This window comes from Arachis duranensis, chromosome 4 (genome assembly GCF_000817695.3).
Source record: "Arachis duranensis cultivar V14167 chromosome 4, aradu.V14167.gnm2.J7QH, whole genome shotgun sequence".
NCBI lineage: Eukaryota > Viridiplantae > Streptophyta > Magnoliopsida > Fabales > Fabaceae > Arachis > Arachis duranensis.
Window position 1 is genome coordinate 7,251,288 of NC_029775.3, and position 5,477 is coordinate 7,256,764.

A 5,477-nucleotide genomic window follows, 5' to 3' on the forward strand; every position below is an offset into this window, starting at 1 on the left:
TTTTTTTTTCCACCCAGAACACCACAAAAAAAGAAAAAAGTAGTTGTGGAGGATTCACCTCCTGAAGAAGATCAATACTTTTATGGGTACAGTACCTCGTAAGTTATACTACGGTCTATCATCGTAATTATTTTTGTTAACGTCTTATTTTATGAATGTAGTGAGACATATGAAATATCGAGTGACGAACTTGATGAATTGCTAGGGCTGTGCTGTGTATTTGAGATTTTGGTGTCTTTTGTTTGCTAATAATTGTATCTTGTTTCGCAGGGACAACCAAGCTGACATGCGATCGACAGAAGGTCGCTATGTGTCCTCTGAAACGTAAGAAGCTTTATTATTTAATAAAATCTTGTTATCGTGATTTGGATGTATTCTATGAAACAATTTGGGTGTATTTTGTGGATCAAGTTGGGTGTATCTTGTTTACTAAGTTGGATGTATATTTCGTTTGAATAACATGAAATCTGTTTAGACTACCGGCTGTGAACTTGGGAAGTGATGATCCTTCCTCTCAAGGACGCACAGAACAGAGTAGTGTAAACCAGCCGTCACAGAGCATGTAATTTCTCTTTCAAATAACCGTTACTTTTATTCTTCTATTACCTTCTACTTCTAATTCAGTATATATTTTTTTTAGAAAAAAAAGCCCTTTATTATTTTATTCAAGAAAAAAAAGGCAGCAAAAAAAAGCAAAAACTTTCAAGAAAAAAAAGGCAGCAAAAAACAGCAAAAACTGTAAGTATGTAAGTTCTCAAAAAACAAAGCCCGTCTTCTTTTTGAATTGTTCGGGTGTATTTTTTGACCTTCTTTGGGTGTATTTTAGGTTGACTCCGGATGATTCAAATATGATGGTTGTTAGGGAACAAACGCCGTCGGAAGCGCTTGCAATGTGAGTTTTCCAAGAATATTTCAACCTTATAAGCTTATTATTTTCAAATACGTTGTTAACCTTTCATTTTTCTTCTTGTTTAGAGTCCCGATCCAGGTTTTTGTGCCGGCATCCCAACAAACAACCACTGACACAGATTTCGAACCAACCCCTATGCTACAGATTGAAGGGACTAGAGAAACGTAAGAAAATAGTATTGGGTGTATATTTGTTTAGGGTTTGGGTGTATATTTGCTAAGAGTTTGGGTGTATACTCTTCCTGATCGATTTTGTGTAACTGTGCAGCACTCCTGAAACCCCCAAAGAACTTCAAGAAACAACACCCAAGCTTCCCCCAGCTCCAACAAAAATGTAAGTTAATTAGACTAAAATCAATCTTTGCTTGTCATCCGTATATTCTTATTCTTACTCTTATTCTTATACATAATGATGCAGTCATCCAGACGCCGAGGACGCTGCTGCCCTGTTGATGATGGCACGGACAGCAGCCTATGTTCCTAAAATAGATCCGGGGATGCCATCATTCAGCCTCGGATTGACAGATTCAAGCCAGGAGGGGGCGTCGACGCAGGAGACAGAAAGGGAAAAATCTCCAGAAACTGCAACTATGCTAGAACAATTGGACAGTTTGGTCCAAAAGTTAGCAAGCAGTGCGTCAAAGGGAAAGGACGAAAGTCCAAAAATTCAGAGGGAGACTGGGAGAGAAAGTTCTGCTAAGTTTGAAACCCCGGGGGGAATAAATCAAATTCCGGATGATATGAAACAAAAGTGCTACATCTGGGGGACGAGACTGAAGGAAGATGCAAAGGGCAATACTGACGAGTATGAGGAGATGTGCACTCTGATTGGCCAAGGAGGATACATTTTGATCAGAATGCACCTTGCATCCCTCCAGGCAAAAAGTGATATAGAATCTCAGGTAATATTAGAATAATATTAATGTTTTTACACCAAAGTCAACTGTAACGTTTATTAATGTAAAATTGATTTCGGCATATATTTCTAGATTGTATCTGCCATCTGCCTCATCCTAAACCAGAAAAATGAAAAGAGGTTTTAGGAACAAATATACTGTCTCCCCCCTGATATTGTGGTAAGTGTTACTTCTACGAACTTTGGGTGTATTTTATGCTTTGATTTGGGTGTATTTTTTAGCTTAGATTGGGTGTAAGTTGTGTATTTTCAGTATTTCATTTCTTGTTTCGCAATTCTTGCAGAGCATGGCACTTTCGGATCACCCAAGGGGGGAATTCATATCCCCGAAAACGAAAAAAGAATTCATGGTGGAAGCCTACCCGAGTTTCATTCACTTCATAGATAGAAAAAAATTAAGTTCGCATCCATATGTAAGTTTTTGTTTCGTAAATTTGTTAGTACGCTTATTTACTTATATGATAAAATAACAGACTGTTGAAATGTGGCAATCCTTCAGATTTTTGCTCCTGTTTGCCACTCGGGACATTGGTGGTTGTGGCTAATAAATACAAGAACGCGGAAATGTCAAATACTTGACCCGCTACACAAAAAAGCTCCAAGTGATGAGAGAAAGGACATTAATAAATTCACTGTAAGTTGCCTCTATCTTCTTTACTTTAATAAATAGGTCTATTTCGTTAGTTGTGTTGGTTGTATATTGTGCATTCAGTTGGGTGTATCTTGTCCATTCATTCGGGTGTATTACTGATTTGTTTTGGTATTTAAGGGATATGTATTTTCAAGATTGATAACATATGCCGGCGGGAAACCTCTGGAGAAAGGCGAGAAGGAGAAGGAAATTAAAGCCTCATATGTTAAAATTTCAGGCCAAAAAACAAGGTATAGATTTGTGACTCTGAACCTTAAACTTTCCTAAATGAGATTTGTAATTTATTTTCTTCGTTTTCAGCTATGACTGCGCTATCTACGTAATGAAGTGGCTTGAGTTAATAGAGCCGGAAAACATTAAAAAGGGGAAGTATGAATGGGATAATTGGCCACAGGTAACTGTCTTTAGAACTATATAACTCTGTATTACTTTACTGAATTAATATTTCTGTTTAAACGTAACATACTTTTTAATTGTAGGAGGAGGTGGACCACTATAGAGTGGAGTATGCTTTCCGGATACTATTCAGTGAGATGAATACACAGAGAGATCGGGCAATTAGAGAGAGTAGTGCTATAAGGCTGTCGAAGCCATTCTCTGTATTATTGAGTCCGTTTTGTCAGATTAATTCTGCTGATATAGAAACTGGGTAGTTTGTAAATTGAACAAATGATGTAAATATTTGCCATTTATCAACAACTTCTATTCCATGTATATTTTTTCCCATAGTTAAACTATCTGTGCTGGTAAACTATCTGTGAGGTATTCAAAAACTGTATTACAGGTGGTAAAACATAAAGCAAAAAATCAAGGCATACGCATATTATAAACTGTTACACCCAACGCAAGTCTAATAATACACCCGAGGTTGAATAAAATATACACCCAATTGTCTGTGCTGTATTCAAAATGAATGAATTACATGTACTAAAATATGAAAAAAAAAAATCAACTGAAATATACGCCCATAACCTGTGAATTTTTACAGCTTTTGTTCTATATGTATCTACATATGTGTCTATATGTAAATTGTCAATTAACAAAAATACACCCAAAAGTAACAGTGCTTTTACACCCATACTCTTTATAACTATACACCCAAAGAGTTATCCCCTGCTGCTGGTACCCTGAACTGATAATTTATAACTTGTCCCTGATATTGGCTGCAACTTGAATGCCCCACTGATGCAGCATCAAACAGGTTTATCTGTAGGTTTATCTGAATATAACGCTCACGCATTAGCTAAACTATTAACTAGAAAAATAAACTCAATCGCCACAAATTTAAAGAACATTACATTTACCTCGCTTAAAACTTTCGTCTTCTTCTTCTTTGTGGCATTTGCAATCTGTTTCTCCAGCTTTGAACCTAGCCTGTTTTTTGGACGTCCTCTTGTTCGAATCCTTGGCGGGCTTTGAAGCTCGTTAACGGATTCCAAGTTGGCATCTTCATGAGATAACAAACATGTCCCCTTCCTTTTGTCTTTCAATTCTTCCATCTCAACCATGACCTTATCGTACGCACAGTGCAGAATGGCAGTAAACTCATCCGATTCTGATGCAAATTCATAAATATTTTGCGAACGAAAAACTAATTCCTCAAACCTCTTGCTTCTTTGCTCCAACAACGGCTCGTCGTGGCTTCTCTTGATGTGTGTGTGTCGCCTCTTTACCTTCTTGCTCCATCGTTCCAGTATGTATCTAGGGGACACTTGGCTTACTTGTTCGAAGCTTAACACGCTTAGTGCGTGACGGCACAGTATCCCTCTCGACTCGAATAATAAGCATTGGCATTTTACCTCGGCTGCAACTGAGTCGTAGGTAACCGCGAACTTGTCGAATATTGAGCTGGAAACTTGTTCTCCGACTTCGTATACTGAATAGCCTAGAGCGAAATTCTTTAATCTGGTGATGCAATTCGCCTTTCCTCTGAATTGGGCTTGGACTTCCCTAAACTTTGCGTGGGTGTACGCATCTTGAAACTGAACTTCGATGGAGGATTTGGTTGCACACGGTATGACCGTATGAAAATCTGCAGCATCTGATTCTCTCTCTGCTTGCTCCCTGCTTCAGAGGCAATTATCGTACTGTTTGACGAACTGAATGAGCGAGCTGTTCTGGGTGATGTACTTGTTAAAAAATGAATGCATGCTCTCGCTCCTTTGTGTGCTTCTCATCCCTGCCCAGAAGTGGTGGTCCAGATAGATAGGAACCCATATGTGACAGTCTTCGTACAGATCTGCATAATACACCCAAACACAAACTGTAAAATACACCCGAGAGATCGTACAATTTACACCTCTGCTGCAGATTTTAAAAACACATTACCTGAAAGCCACTTGTTGTCCGCAAGACCAAAATTCACCAGAAAATCGTTCCAATTCCTATCGAATGAGTCTTTGCTGTGAGAGTTCCAAACAACATGGCTCATTTGTTGTTTGATATCGGCATGTCCCTTGTACCCGTTTAATTTGCTTGGAATCTTCTTCATGATGTGCCAAATACACCAGCGGTGAACTGTTGTTGGCATACAGGCCTCTAAAGCCCTTTTCATTGATGCGCACTGATCGGTGAGAAACCCTTTCGGAGCGTTTCCTCCCATGCAACGAAGCCAGCATTGAAATAACCATTTGAATGATTCAATTTCTTCGTTCTTCATCAAAGAGCATCCGAGAAGTGTTGACTGACCGTGATGATTCACCCCGACAAAAGAACCACAAACCAAATTATACCTGAAACAAATTACCATAGTGCAGAATGCAAAATCATTAGGTACACCCCAACAAAAGCTTAGAATACACCCAATGAAACGGCCAATATACACCTCTGCCGCGGATTCATAAAAATAAATTAATTTAGCATCATAAAAAGGGACAGTTTGTTACCTGTTTGTATTGTAGGTGGTATCGAATGAAATGACGTCTTCGAAATACTCAAAGGCGGCTCTGCTTCTTGCATCGGCCCAAAAAGCCAACTTAATCGATTGATCCTCCTCGAGTT

The 5,477-nt window shown here is 38.6% G+C and overlaps 1 long non-coding RNA gene across 1 annotated transcript; it reads left to right on the plus strand.

Annotated features, from left to right (window-relative positions):
• Positions 1-1,683: 1,683 nt before the first annotated feature.
• Positions 1,684-2,238, plus strand: LOC127746734 (uncharacterized). The gene is made up of 3 exons (XR_008008370.1): positions 1,684-1,811; positions 1,899-1,985; positions 2,110-2,238. It is a non-coding gene; the product is annotated as an uncharacterized LOC127746734 (long non-coding RNA).
• Positions 2,239-5,477: the final 3,239 nt, after the last annotated feature.